Source organism: Colossoma macropomum, unplaced genomic scaffold, assembly GCF_904425465.1.
Source record: "Colossoma macropomum unplaced genomic scaffold, Colossoma_macropomum, whole genome shotgun sequence".
Lineage (NCBI taxonomy): Eukaryota > Metazoa > Chordata > Actinopteri > Characiformes > Serrasalmidae > Colossoma > Colossoma macropomum.
The window spans coordinates 1-14,834 of NW_023495965.1; the positions used below are offsets into that span (position 1 = coordinate 1).

The 14,834-nt window shown below is 39.5% G+C and overlaps 1 pseudogene; it reads left to right on the forward strand.

Moving 5' to 3' along the window:
* Positions 1 to 3,687: 3,687 nt before the first annotated feature.
* The window catches only part of LOC118803794, a 34,348-nt pseudogene continuing 23,201 nt past the window's right edge, over positions 3,688 to 14,834 (forward strand).

Genomic DNA, 14,834 nt, shown 5'->3' on the forward strand with positions numbered 1-14,834 from the left:
TTTGAAAATATTAGCAGTGCATTCATCATATCACAGTGACGTGTAGAAACCAGTGCAATCCAACCGCACTGTAAATTTCACAAGTGCCTCTCAATCATATGACCTCTGTGTTCAACCATGTTACTTAATTCAGCACAGTTACTCAGTCATTTATGGTGAAAAACAGCTCATATAGTGTCTGATTTCCGCATACTCCAGATTCTACCCGTATTGAGGCAGATTCCACCCATATTGAGGCAGATTATAACCGTACTCTGGTAAATCCCACCCATATTTAGGCAGATTCAACCCGTATTCGGGAAGATTCTACCCGTATTGAGGCAGATTATAACCGTACTCTGGTAAATCCCACCCATATTGAGGGTAGATTCTACCCGTATTGGGGTCTGAGTCGTCACCAACGCTCCACCGCAGAGGCGGGAAGCGCGCGCTAAGAGCAGCTTCTGGAAAGTTCGGGAGGCTTCAAAACGCGTCTGGTAAGTAAATGCTTGGTTGATTTGACGCACCAACAGTTTTTCAGTCGGACATTTGCTCAGACCCAACACTGCAGTTCGTTAGTTATGTCGAACTCTTCATGAGTTACAGTGGTAATGAGAATCTCTTGCTGCGGTCAGTCAGCTCGCCTTTACCTGCTGCGGAAGCTCCACTAGCGAGTCGCCTCTTTCAGATGAAGGTTTGCCCTCACAAAACAAGAACACTAAGTTTTTTAATAGCTAAGTTACCATTTTAAACTTGGAATTGTGTCGAATTTATTTTCCATTTTTAATAAACTGGTGTGTACACTCGTTAGAGTCGTTAGCTAAGCTAACTAGCTAACTTGTTTGCGCAAGCTAAGCTAACGTTAGCAGGCTAAGCTAATAGCTCTGCTGTAATACCGGCTCAGTTCCGGCTCACTAATCCTCACCCACCACAAGCAGACCGCTGTAGTCGGCTTCTGTAGTCGGCTCCATGCTCTCATGCCCGTATTAGGAACTCCGGGTCTGAGCCCCATTTCTCTATGGCCAGAATGAATAGGGTTTTCAAAAATCGCCTCTAGCGCCCCCTGTGTTCAATAAAAATGCTCAGAACCCGACGCGTTCTGTCCTGTGAACATTCTTCTCCCGAACATCACTGGATCCTCTGAGTTACGAGGTAAAGAGCTGAAATATGAATATTGCTCCATGAGAGCTAAAGCTACTGCGCTCTGAATTCACGTCATTAGACCGGCAGCCTCCTTAATCCGGCTTTGTCAGTGTTCATTTCCCTGTTCAGCCTGAGGGGAAATGAAAAGGAGTCCGAACAGAATCAGCAGGTTTCCCTGCAGTTCTCTGTTCTTCACCTGATGCTCAGTGAAACACAACATTATTATTATTTTAATGCTGGGAACATTTTTCTCAGGACATTCGCCAGCTTTTTGTTCGACTTCTCCCGTTCCACCTTAAATGGTGCAGCAGTCACGTTCTGTACTGCTGCGCCATTTAAGGTGGAACGGGAACATTCAAACAGGAAGCTGTGAAAAAGAAGCTAAATTCAGCCTCGTAGTTTTAATGCTGGTAGTATTTTGATAAGGAGTTTTAGCCTATCAAAATATCCCACCTAGAGGTTTTATTTATGGGTATACCTGTAATTATGCGCTACGGTAGAACATTTTAATAAGGTAGCATCTTGATGCGCCATAGCTTTAGCTCGCATGTAGCAATATTAGTATCATAGCTCTTTAACGACCTCGTAATTCGGAGGATCCAGTGGTATTCGAGAGAAGAATGCTCACAAGACACACCGTATCAGGTTCTGAGCGCGTTTATTGAACACAGGGGGCGCTAGAGGCGATTTTTCGAAAACCCTATTCATTCTGGCCATAGAGAAATGGAGCTCAGACCCGGAGTTCCTAATATGGGCATAACGAGGACCACAGAATGACTACAGTGGACTATAAAGGCTCAAAACCTGAGCAAGAGATGTCGAGTTTCTGGTGTTGGAGTGACAGAAAAGCAGAAACTAACCAGGTTCTGTGATGTGTGGGGCTGTTAGCTTGCTGGCTAGCAGGCTAATGGCTTCACACACCACAGACCAAGTTTGATGCTTCACTCACAGAAGTTTGGAAGATAAAAACAGAAATCAGAGGGAGTGACTGGAGCTGCAGTTACAGTTAAAACAGTAAGTTATTTTTTATCTGAGCTGTGATTTGGTAACTTGATGCTAAGTGAACTAAAATCTTATATCAGACTAATGTAGCTAACGCTCTCTTCTGTTCGTCTCACTGCTTTAAGGTTTAACCAAGTATCTTCTCTTCTTGTAATGAACTTCAAGTTTCCTACATCCACCACCAGCATTTCTCAGGTATGGAAGCAGCTTTATTTACATTTCTGTCTCTAACATGTTGCTGGTTTGTTTTTGTCAGTTTTTTTTACTAGTGTAATCAAAATAGCCCAAAATGAACATGTCTGTCTTTGATTGACCACGAACATGCCTTTGTTTCCCACTCCCATGATCGACTATTGACTTAATGTAATAACCATTGAGGTAGAACAGTTCCTTAACTTTTTAAAATGTTTCCTCCCGGGGGTGCAGGCTTACATTATACAGGAAGCGAACAGTACATAAGCCATTTGTGTAAATCGTCTAAACATATTGCATCATTCATGAAGCCATAGTTTACTTTTATGCATATTTTCCGTCCCGCCTCAAATTGTGAAATGAAAACACTAAGATTTAATGTGATTTAACAGAAAATTTGAAGAAAAAGTGAACTATGGCCTCCTGCTTGATTCAGATTTGGCAGCTAACATTCTTCAGTACAATGTGGACCACAGTCCGGCCACTTTTAAGGATGGAGATGACGCTGCGAGATGGTGGGCTTCTGTCCTTGAAACTGGAAAATACGCTAAGGTGGGGAGGTGCCGATAAAGATTGGGCCACAACCCAAATATCCAGACCTGAAAAAGTATCATGAATTCAGGTTCAGATTCTAGAAACACTGATTTAACTCCATAAAAAACCAACACGTTTACACTTGTTCACCTATTCGGCCTGCAGCAGGTCCGCCTCGCCCACTAATTCTTAAGTTTTAAGGAGTGTTTCAGTTTGGCTTGAGGCACAGCCAATCAGAACAGAGCTTGTTTGCATATTGTTTCTGTCCAAGTACCTCCAAAATCATAACTTTGCAGTAGAGGGCAAAAACGATCTTTATTTTCAATGTAAGGTGGTTTTATTCCAAGAGATTTTAGGAGTGTTTCTAAATTTATGTAGAAAGCTATCTTTTCTTTGGGCAGTAATGACTTGAAACAGTAACAAAATAGCAGTTGGAAAATGTTGTGTAAATGGCGGTGTAGAAATGAGTTATGACTGTTTTGGATACATACAAACCACTGAAATGTCACAGTTGACCTCTTATGTTCCTCAAGGCTCCATTTTAGGCCCTATTAATTTTTCATATAAGAGCATAAATTACATTAAATTAAATACAGTATTTGTAATTAATACACTTATGATGTACAGCAGTATCGTCTGTTGAAACTGTGTGAAAATCCTTCACATATTTATTGTATTATTATTATTTTATTTATATTTATTGTGTAAATAAAAGGAGGAGCCTCTGAAATCCCCCTTTACTCTTATATCTCACTGAGTCAGTTGGACCCTTTAAGGCCTCTTTAAGGCTGCGTTGGCCCTTTAAGGGGTGTTTATTTTTAACAGAGGGGGCGTTTCTCTGTGAACACGGCCTCTCTGCACTTCCTCAGGGCCCAGGCAGGGTGAAAGTAGCTCCAACTGGAAGTTTAGAACATGGCTGAGCAGCAGAAGAGCGACGTTCTGACTTTTTATGTGAATGGGAAAAAGGTGAGGAGCTCTGTGTGTATATAAACGCCTTTAATGGGCTCTAGCTGATTATTATGGTCTGTATTTCCTGCCACTGTGGAGCTGTGGAAGGTCAGCGCTTCTCCAACACTGGTTCCTCATTCTGACGTGAGAAAAAGTCTGAAATATATTAAAGTAAGTTCTGCTGTGCTGCAGGTGACAGTGAGCGATGCAGACCCGGAGACCACGCTGCTCGGCTTCCTCAGACAGAGCTGTATCCTTTCAGCTTCACCTGCATAGGAGCTTTTTGTGAGGTCTGACTTGGAGCAAGGAGAGAGTTAAGGTCATTTCAGAGAAATGGACCGAATGAGTGAATGAGTGCACTGCCGAGTGAACTATTGACCTCTGAGAGAGAGAAGATAAAGAAGAAAGAAAGAAGACAAATAGGTGATTTCAAATAGGTGATGTGTGTGTGTGTGTATATATATATGTGTATATATATATATATACGTATATATATATGTATATGTATATATGTATAATGATTTTTTCCTTCTCTCTGTAAATGGCTTTTTCTTCGCCTCTCTCTCTCTCTCTCTCTCTCTCAGAGGTGAGTAGTAATGTAGATATATGTACACATTCAGTTGTTACTTTATTAGGCGCTGCATTGTACAATCATTGTCCATAAAAAGTAAACAGACGAGAGTGAAGGTGAAAAAAACAATAAAAAAGTAGATAAAAAATAGAAGAAAGAAGAGAAGAGAGCATGATGGATAGAGTGAAAAAGAGGAAGGAAAAAAGCTATAAAAGCTATAAAAAGTAGATAGAAGAAGGGGAAACTAAGAGAGAAGAGAGAGAGAGTGTGATGAGAGTGAAAGAGAGAAAGAAAAAAGCTATCAAAAATAGAAGGTAGAGGGGAAAAAGAAAAGAGTGATGGAGAGAGAGCGATAAAAAAGTATTGAAGAAAGGAAAGAGAAGAAAGCGTGATGAGTGAAAGAGAAAAAGCAATACAAAATAGATTAAAGAAAAGAAAAAGAGCATGATGGAAGGAGGGAAAGAGAAAGAAGCAATAAAAAATAGAAGAAAGGAGAAGAGAGAAATTGAGGGGAAAAAGAAAAGGGAGAGAGAGCAGAGAGAGCATGATGGAGAGAGTGAAAGAGAGATGAGCGATAAAAAATAGAAGAAAGGAAAAAGGAAAGAAATAATAACAAGCAGAGAGAGGAAAGACAGAAAGGAATAGAAAACGAGAAAGAGAGGATGAATAAAATGCAGTAAAGAAGTTACATAGGCAGATTATGTATGATTCTAAAACATATATATATATATATTCACGTATTAAAGAGTCGACTTTCAATGTCTGCTGTGTTTTCATTGGTTTATTAACCTTAAAATACATTTTTACAAATAGATTTTTAATAGTTACCTGTGTGAGATGATCATTCATACAAATAATTGAGTGACATGAATTTAATGAGCCAATTTAAAAAAAATGCTAATCTAAAAATGTATCTGAAATGTGTTGTTTTCCTGTGTGGGTGTGGGAGGTCAGGGAGGCTGTGAGTGTGTGTTTAATGTCCTTGACCGTTTGTTCAGTGCGGCTGACGGGCAGTAAGTACAGCTGTGGAGGAGGAGGCTGTGGAGCCTGTACTGTAATGCTGTCCAGATACGACCCTCAGACCAAACACATACAGTATCCTTAGTATGCTAGCTATCTAGCGCTGCCCTTCTAGAAAAACCAGCATATGTTGTGTTTTGGATGCTGATGTGCTGGTCAGCAGCAGAAACAGCAGAGCATCGCTGTCCATAAAAACATCTCCACTTTCGAACATGATACAAACAATATAAACGCATCATGATGAAGGTAGGAATACAAATGCATCGACTTTGGAAACTTGCAATATATTATAACAGATTATTAAATTATTCAACAAAATTTACCTTTTTTTACCAAATGTAAAATTTCTAAATATAAAACCCGGTGTTTTGTTTTTATTGTTGAGTAAATAAATCTGTAGCTCTGCATATTCATAGTTTGGAAGAGTGCAGTTTTTATTATAGCCTATATCATCAACCACATTGTTTTAAGTGGAGAAATTGAACTAAACTGCCTGTAGGTGACATAGACCAATCAGAAAGACCAGGTGCAGTGACATCACAACCACAACTAATTGCCAGTTCAGTGTTCAACCCTCAAGCCAGAAAAAGGACATGCTGGTCTTACTGGCCAAAAACTGGCCTGCACTTTAAATTATAGAAAATAATCACAGTTTAAATCGCTGTCACAATATTGATAAGAGAATTCCCAGCTGGATATTTTTCCCAAATTGCTCAGCCTTGTGTTTCAGTCACATTCCTGCTTTCAGTGTGTTTTTAAAAACAGTTTCAACAATCAGATGAACTCCAGTCAGGATGAAATGTGGGATGATGCCCTGAATCGTTTCCTAAAGAATCATAATCGTATTGAACTGTTTAGAGATCAGAGTCTGAGCTGAAACGCTCCTTATAACTTCAGCGTGAGTGGGCGGGGCTGAACTGCTGTAGGCTAAGTAGGTGGATGTATGTAAATGTGTAGGTGTTTGATTTGGAAAAATACTAAGAAAATCAGTTTTATGTGATACAGGCCCTTTAATAAGTACTGAGGGGCGGTCAGTGTGCTGTGGTTTCCTTCACTGTGGAGTCATTTCTCTGTTAATGCCTGTCTGATGCCCGTATGCCAGCTGCACGGAGCGGCCATAACCACCGTCGAAGGGATCGGCAGCACCAAAACCAGGTTACACCCTGTACAGGTAATCCAGATTATAATGCAGGACACTGGATTAGTCTGCGTTCACTGAGACTCAAATGGTTTCATTTACAACAGATCACAGTCTTAAAGGGATTTTCAAGCAAATACTTTGTTTGGCAGGTGTTCTTTTTAAATAGGGCCAACATTGACTAAATAAGTAGAGTACAGTGTTGAGTTAGCTGCTTAGCAGTGGGTGTACTGTTCATGTTGACCCATAGCATCTGCTTTACCATGACAATCATACTTTATTTTTAAAATAGCTGATATACCCTTTTATATTACATATGTGTATATGTTTATTTACATTCTGTCAAAATTTTATGGTGAATTGACCAATAGAAATGCTCCAAAATGCTCCAATTTGGAATTAGTCATTTCTCCTTTAACTTCTATTAAAAGCTCTTTTGCAAAGTTACCATTTATATTTACAGTTTTATATGTATACATATATATGTATAAAACACTGCTATCTGAAGAAAACCTCTTTATTATATCTTTGACATAATTTAAAAATGCCTGTTGTTCTTTATATTGTGTATAAATTTCATGACGAATGGACTTAAAGAAACGGCCCAAAATGACTTGGAAAAAAGTCTGGTTCCATTGACTCACAATAAAAGTATAGTAGGTTTTTTCCTTCTCCTGTAGTTACTAATTTGGAGATGTTAATTTGGTTATTAAATTTGGTTATTAAAGTCTGCTCGCACTTACATCCAGCCCCCTTGTTCATTCCATACATGGCTATGTGTATTTATGTGCACATCCTATACAGAACACACTTCTGCACATTTTAATGCACAGTTACTGTATATGTACTGAATGTCACATAAAAAATGTCGCCTGTGCAAAAATTGTCAATATATTAAACTCAGCAAATAATTAAAAATTGTGCACTGAAATTTACATTTAGAAAATCAACAAAAGAAGCCAGAGGTGTTCAAACATTTGTATAGGACTGTGGGTGTGTGTGTGTGTGTGTGTGTGTGTGTGTGTGTGTGTGTGTGTGTCTTGAATGGCACATCTGTCTAGTTTTTTAAAGACGAAATAACTATTAAACTCATTAAATTCTTGATCAGTAATTTTTATCTGCCTTACATCAACAGTGCTTCAACAAATCTAATCTAAAATCTACAGAACTTTAGCTCTAATAATAATAATAAACAGGTCATTTTGATCTGAACATAACACAAGTGTTAAAAATAAAGAGTCCTGTTTTTCCGATTGGATTTCAGTCTGGAGCAGTAAATTCACTTTCCAGGTTTTATTTTAAATGCACGTTGTGTTTAAAGGATGTTTTTATCAAACATATTAATTTTGCTAAAAATTGATGACATCATCAAAATTGGTGGCCTGATTGGCTAAATTCTATTGGCTGTTAGCCGTATTAGCTTGTTTGGATGAGCTGCCTGTACAGCTGTCTGAGTTTAGCTGTAGCCGTGTGGTTTCTCTGTGTGCTGTATCTGTGTGTGTCTGTGTTCAGGAGCGTATAGCGAAGGCTAACGGCTCTCAGTGCGGCTTCTGTACTCCTGGGATGGTGATGTCCATGTACACACTGCTGAGGAACAAACCAAAGCCCACCATGGAGGAGATCAGAGAGACTCTGGGGGGTAAAATATACACTTACACACTGCATTATGTCAGTAGCAGTAATGCTGACCAATCAGCACTCAGTAGCAGTAATGCTAACCAATCAGCTCTCAGTAGCAGTAATGCTGACTAATCAGACTGCTTTGTTTGTGTAGGTAACCTGTGCAGGTGTACAGGATATCGGCCCATTATCGACGGCTATCGGACCTTCTGTGAGGTAATCAGCTCTTTCATCTGTGCGTTCCTTCATACAGTGGGAGAAGCTCTAGAACCAGTTCAGTCTCTGGGCAGGACAGTGTTCATCCTTACTGCACCACTTTAATACAGTTACAGATACAGGCGTCCAGTTTAAAACGGGCAGGATCAGCCGTTTACTGAGGTCATTCAAACTCTTTTTATCTATTAGTACAGTATAAACAGTTTTACACGCTCTGAATTTTAAAAAGCTTTTGTTTGTTTGTTTTGATTTATTTTGTAATAATATGAATTATTATTTTTATTTTTATTATTATTATTATTATTATTTTGTTATTGTTATCTTTATATTACACAAGCTACAAAATTTATAGCATATAATAATAATAATAATAATAATAAAGGGTCCATTTACATACATGCCCCTCTTTAGCCCCCGTGCACTCACATTAAAGTTATAAGGAGGGTTCCAGCCTGGACTCTTTTGAATGAGGCACAGCCAATCAGAACAGAGCTCATTTACATATATCAGTCTTAAAACAGCCCATTTGATTCTAAGGGATGAGGAGAGGCTGGAAATGGTCATAATAATAATGAAACGCAGCATGTTTCAAATATAATAAAGTCATAATTCATTTTGTAAAGTGCTGCGTTTAGCATAAAAATGATTTATGACTGTATTGTTACGTAAAACTACACAAATCACAAAAAGTGGAGCTCAAGGAAACAAAATAAAATTCAAGAAAAATGTAGGATATGGGCCGTTTAAAATAATTTGTTCATTTATTCATTTTCTTTGGAGTCAACAAAGAGTTACATATAAAGAGTATTATTTATTAGTAGTATTAATTTTATTAGATGTAATAATAATAATCATCATAATCATAAAGGTATTATAAGAGCTGGCAGAACGTCTCTCAGTTCAGCGTAATTCTGAGCTCCACAGTCATGTGAAACTCGTTAACCGTGTCTGTCAGGGTCAGCGGTGTCTGATTAATCTGTGACTAGTGATGGACTGAAGTGGTCAGAGTGACGCAGCACTTCTTCTCTTCTTATCTGATCATTCAGACTGAACATATAATGTATGTGTTGTACGTTAGGATGAAGCTGTAATGGGCCGAAGCTGTGCAGTCATGTGGCAGCGGTCATTACGTTCCCCTTCTCATGTCCGTTAGACGTAGTGTGACCTCAAAACAGAAGCACCCAAAAATATACATGAATGTGTTTAAAACGTGCAGCGTATATTTCAGTACTCGCTTTATTTTATTCCTGCAGCCCTTTTAAGAGAATAATCAGTGAGTGTGTTTATAGGCAGTTAATAGTCTGATAACTGCAGTAACTGGTTCAGTGAGTTTTCATGCACTTGGGTAATCAGATAATGATTATATAACTCCGGGTCTACAAGAGTCATCAGATTTCTGCTTTACAGCCAGCCAATAAACTCACAGAAGAAGACGTGACAGAAACTCTGAACTTTAACCTGAAAATATGAACAATCATCATCTAGAAGATGAAGAATATTTAAATCCTTCATTTCGTCAAGCATGTAGTTGTTTTCACAGCGTCGCTCCAAAAGTGTTTTTGCTTATTTCGCTTATTTTCCGGTACCGCCGTCTGTTTTCACACATGCTCAGACTGAGAAATCTGAAAGAAATCAGAGTAAGGGTTCACATACACTGAGAAATCTGATTACTGAGCTAAAATCCAGCCTTTTATCAGATTTCTTAATCGGATTTATAGAATTTATTCTGATCTCAGAAATCAGAGGGTGCTGTTAACATTACCATTTGAATAATCAGATAACTGCATAAATCTGATTATGATCAGATTATTGAGTGCATGTAAACACACTCAGTGTCCTGTTAATATCACTGTAAGTGTATATATATATAAATAGGCTATGTTCTAATTGGCTGTGCCTCATTCAGAAAGCAGTCTGGGCTGAAACACTCCTTATAACGTCAGCATTAATGGGCGGGGCTAAATCACTGTAGGCCAAAGAGGCGGGCCTATGCAAATGATTTGGCTCATGACATCACAAACACAAAGCAGTTTGGTATCTATAAATGGACGGTATGTTCCGGGGAAGTGAACATTTTGATTATTTAACAATGTTTACATGCTGCATCACAAAATTATCAAAATTCAGTTTTTCGTGTTTTGGGCCCTTTAATCTGTTTGTTCTCTCTGCAGAGTGAAAACTGTTGCCAGGTGAACGGCAGCGCCTGCTGCACGGCCAATGGAAACAGACCTTTGGAACCTGCGGAGAATGTAAGATTATTTTCGGGTCATCTCGGGTCAGTGGCCTATTTAGATGTTTTATTACTTGGTTCAGACTCTTTGTTTAGGCTTTTGAGCCCTGTTTTCAGTTTTTTACTGATATTAACTGCACATATCATACGTTTCACAGTAATTATGACTGCAATGTTGTGGATTTATGATTATCTTCCTGGTTATGAGCCAATCATTGATATTTCACTGCCACATAAAACTGAAAGTCCAGCCGAAGTTATTGATTAAATTTGTGAGTGAAGTGTTTCTTTTGTCTGGTCTCTCAGGGTCAGACGGGGCCGTCTGGTAAAGAGGAGTTTCTACCTCTGGACCCCACACAGGAGCTCATCTTCCCCCCAGAGCTGATAGTAAGACTTCAAACATTTTAGAATGTGTCATGATAAAGTGAGGAGAATTAAAGGAATAGGTAGTTTTTCTCCAAATGTAGTCAATCAGCTCACAGTGGTGGTGATAGGAGCCAGACATCCATCTAAACTCCATTCATGGTGGAGGGATACATAATATGCAGGGTGTTGTGAGGCAAAATAGTCCCCAAAGAAAACTTATTATTCCAGATTTTCCACTGTTTTCCATCATCAACATTCCATATAACTCAGAAGACTCGTGTAGGTTCACTGGTGGTTCTGGATAGTAAATAAAATGTCTATGTTTGTGTTGTAGTCATGGCGACCCCTGGTTCCTATCACCACCACTGTAAAGACATCTGAACCATTTCACACCAAACCACTCTGAATCTCTCTGATTACACCTCACACACTGAATTATACTGAAATTGAGTTATAAGCAGCACAGAATTTGTTAAATGTGCTAAATGTGCTTTGGCCAGATCTGAAAAAGTGATACGTGATTCAAAATGGTAGATGTTATTAAATATTGTTCTATTATTCCAGGTGGTTGCTAAGATGTAGTTAGGCTGTTGCTATGGTATCCCAGATGGTTGCTAAGATATTGCTAGGCCATTGCTGTGGTATCTCAGTTGGTTTCTAAGGTGTTGCTCGCCATTGTCATGTTATTCCAGGTGATTGCTAAGATGTTGCTAGGCTGTTGTTATATCATACCAGGTGGTTGCTAAGGTGCTACTAGGTCGTTATGTTATCCCAGGTGGTTGGTAATGTGTTACTAGGCTGTTGCTATGGTATTCTAGGTGGTTGCTAAGGTTTTACTGGGCACTGAACTGTAAGCAATGTTAAAGGGGAATTCCACCAATTTTTTGAAAATTCCTGTCATAGTTGAGTGTGTGGGCTGTAAACAGAGAGATTCAGAGTGGTTTGGTGTGAATTGGTTCAGATGTCTTTACAGTGGTGGTGATAGGAACCAGGGGTCGCCATGACTACAACACAAATATAGACATTTTATTTACTATCCAAAACCACCAGTGAACCTACACGAGTCTTCTGAGTTTTATATTGATGATGGTAAAATAGTGGAAAATCTGTAATAATAAGTTTTATTAGGGACTATTTTGCATCACAACACCCTGCATATCATGTATCCCTCCACCATGAATGGATTTTAAAGCTGAAATCTTCTCAAAACTATCATAAACAATGTCAGATATAAATGATGGTAAAATAGTTGCTTTTGTGATGGTACCACTTTCATTTGATGTAGTAATTTAATCTGTGGGTGATTCTGTGTAGAGAATGGCCGAGTCGGAGGAGCGAACCACTCAGACGTTTCGGGGGGAGAGGATGACCTGGATCTCCCCCGTCTCTCTGGATGAGCTGCTCCAGCTGAAGAGTCAACACCCACAAGCCCCCATCGTCATGGGCAACACTAATCTAGGTATTTTTTAAATGTTATTTCTTATCTGATCTTTCATTGAGCTTTTAGCTAACAGCTAGATGGCTCGTGATGGCTGATAGGTGCACAGATCAAAATGAAGCACATTCATATACAGAAGTTTTAATGTTTTGTAATGATTTTCTAAGTGAAAATATGTTGCCAAATCCTCTACAGAGAACACACTTAAATATGACATTGATTTTTCTGTATATTTTTGATTGACTTGCTGAGTTTAAGATGTTGGAAGGAAAATAAAACAAAATGCGCATTAACTTTTGCTAATTTGATGTGATATTTATTAAAGTACATGCAGTTTGAGACTAATTGTAAACTCCTACCCACATGATCACTGTTATTTAGTCGTGTGCGTTTTAACATCCTTTAAACCAGACTGTCCGGTCCAAAACTGGACACCTGGCAACGCTGCCTCACTTTAAGTCTGAAATGTGAGAAGTGTAAATGTTAGTGTGAGTGAAACTGTGCACTTCACTGTTGTTTGTTGATGAAGTGATTGATCTGCTGTCCTGATTTTATTGTCTGATGTTTTTATCAGGGCTGGACATAAAGTTTAAAGGAGTCGTCCATCCCATAATAATATCGGCCTTTCGTGTGCGGGAGCTGTTTGAGGTCACAGAGAAACCGGAAGGTAAGTGTCCAGAACAGTAAGAGAGGCGGGAAGGCGTTTTGAGTTGGCGCTGTCCACTTTATCAGCTCCACTGACCATAAAGTTTCACTCTGTAGTTCTACAGTTACAGACTGTAGTCCATCTGTTTCTCTGCATACTCTGTTACCCTGTTCTTCAGTGGTCAGGACCCCCACAGGACCCTCACAGAGCAGGTACGTGGTGACGTAGTGGTGGTGTGTTAGTGTGTGTTGTGCTGGTCTGAGTGGTTTAGACACAGCAGTGCTGCTGGAGTTTTTAAACACCTCAGTGTCACTGCTGGACTGAGAACCAAAAACATCCAGCTAACAGCGTCCTGTGGGCAGCGTCCTGTGACCACTGATGAAGGACGAGAGGATGACCAACACAAACTGTGCAGCAGCAGATGAGCTATCGTCTCTGACTTTACATCTACAAGGTGGACAGACAAGGTAGGAGTGTCTAATAGAGTGGACAGTGAGTGGACACTGTTTAAAAACTCCAGCAGCACTGCTGTGTCTGATCCACTTGCACCAGCACAACACACACTAACACACCACCACCACGTCAGTGTTACTGCAGTGCTGAGAATGATCCATCACCCATTAGTACCTGCTCTGTGAGGGTCCTGAGTTCTCTTTCGATCGGGGAAGGGGTCTAAAGCGAAACTCATGTTGTTTTGCCACACAATGTGCAATTACACATTTCCTCCAGAGGGGTCTCCAAATCCCCAGCACTTGCATAGTGCAGGTTTAAACTGTGCACAGCTACAGCAGATTTTGAACATCATGTAGAAAATTATTATTATTATTATTATTATTGTTGTTGTTGTTGTTGTTGTTTTGGTAGTTGCAGTAAACCCATCCTGGAATCTGGAGGTGCTGCAGCCCCTCAGACCCCCTCCCCCCACATCCCGTATCAATGCCTGACTCTGTGTGTCTGACTCTGTGTGTGTGTGTGTGTGTGTGTGTGTGTGTGTTGTAGGTGTGTGTATTGGAGCGGGCTGTAGTCTGTCCACCGTGCAGAGTGTGTTGGAGAAGTGTGTGTGTTCTCTCCCTGCTGAACACACACAGACACACGCAGCACTGCTGGAGCAGCTGAGCCGCGTCGCAGGAGAGCAGATCCGCAACGTAGCTGTGAGTCTCTTTCATATATACGCATACAGTAGAGTCCACAAGGCAGAGACCACCCTTCATTTATTTAATTTCCCTGCTGAGTGGTTACCACTGAGACCGCTAGATTCCTGTTAGACACCTTTAGATCTCATTAGGAAACCAAACGCATCTGGAATCAGTCCCAGAACGCCATTAGAATCCCTTACACTGTGATAACGACCCAACACAACAACAGAATAGCATTAGTGTGTGACCAGTAGTGATGCACCAGTACCACTGTTTCTCTTCCAATACCGATAACTGATCCTTGAGTATCGGCCAATACTGAGTACCGATACCGATACTAATTCTATCTAATCTAACTAGCTTATAAGTAGTGATATTTATAACATTTTATTGGATTATATATCTAAAAAAATATTTTATACAACACCATTTTCAAAAAAGTTGGAACGCTGTGCAAAATGTAAATAAAAACAAAATGCAATGATGTGCAAATAATTTAAACCCTATATTTAATTGAAAATAGTACAAACACAACATATCCACTGTCAAAACTGAGAAATTTTATTGTTTTTTGAAAAATATTTGAATTTGATGCCAACAACACGTTCCAAAAAAGTTGGGACGGGGGCAACAAAAGGCTGGTAAAGTTGTGTAA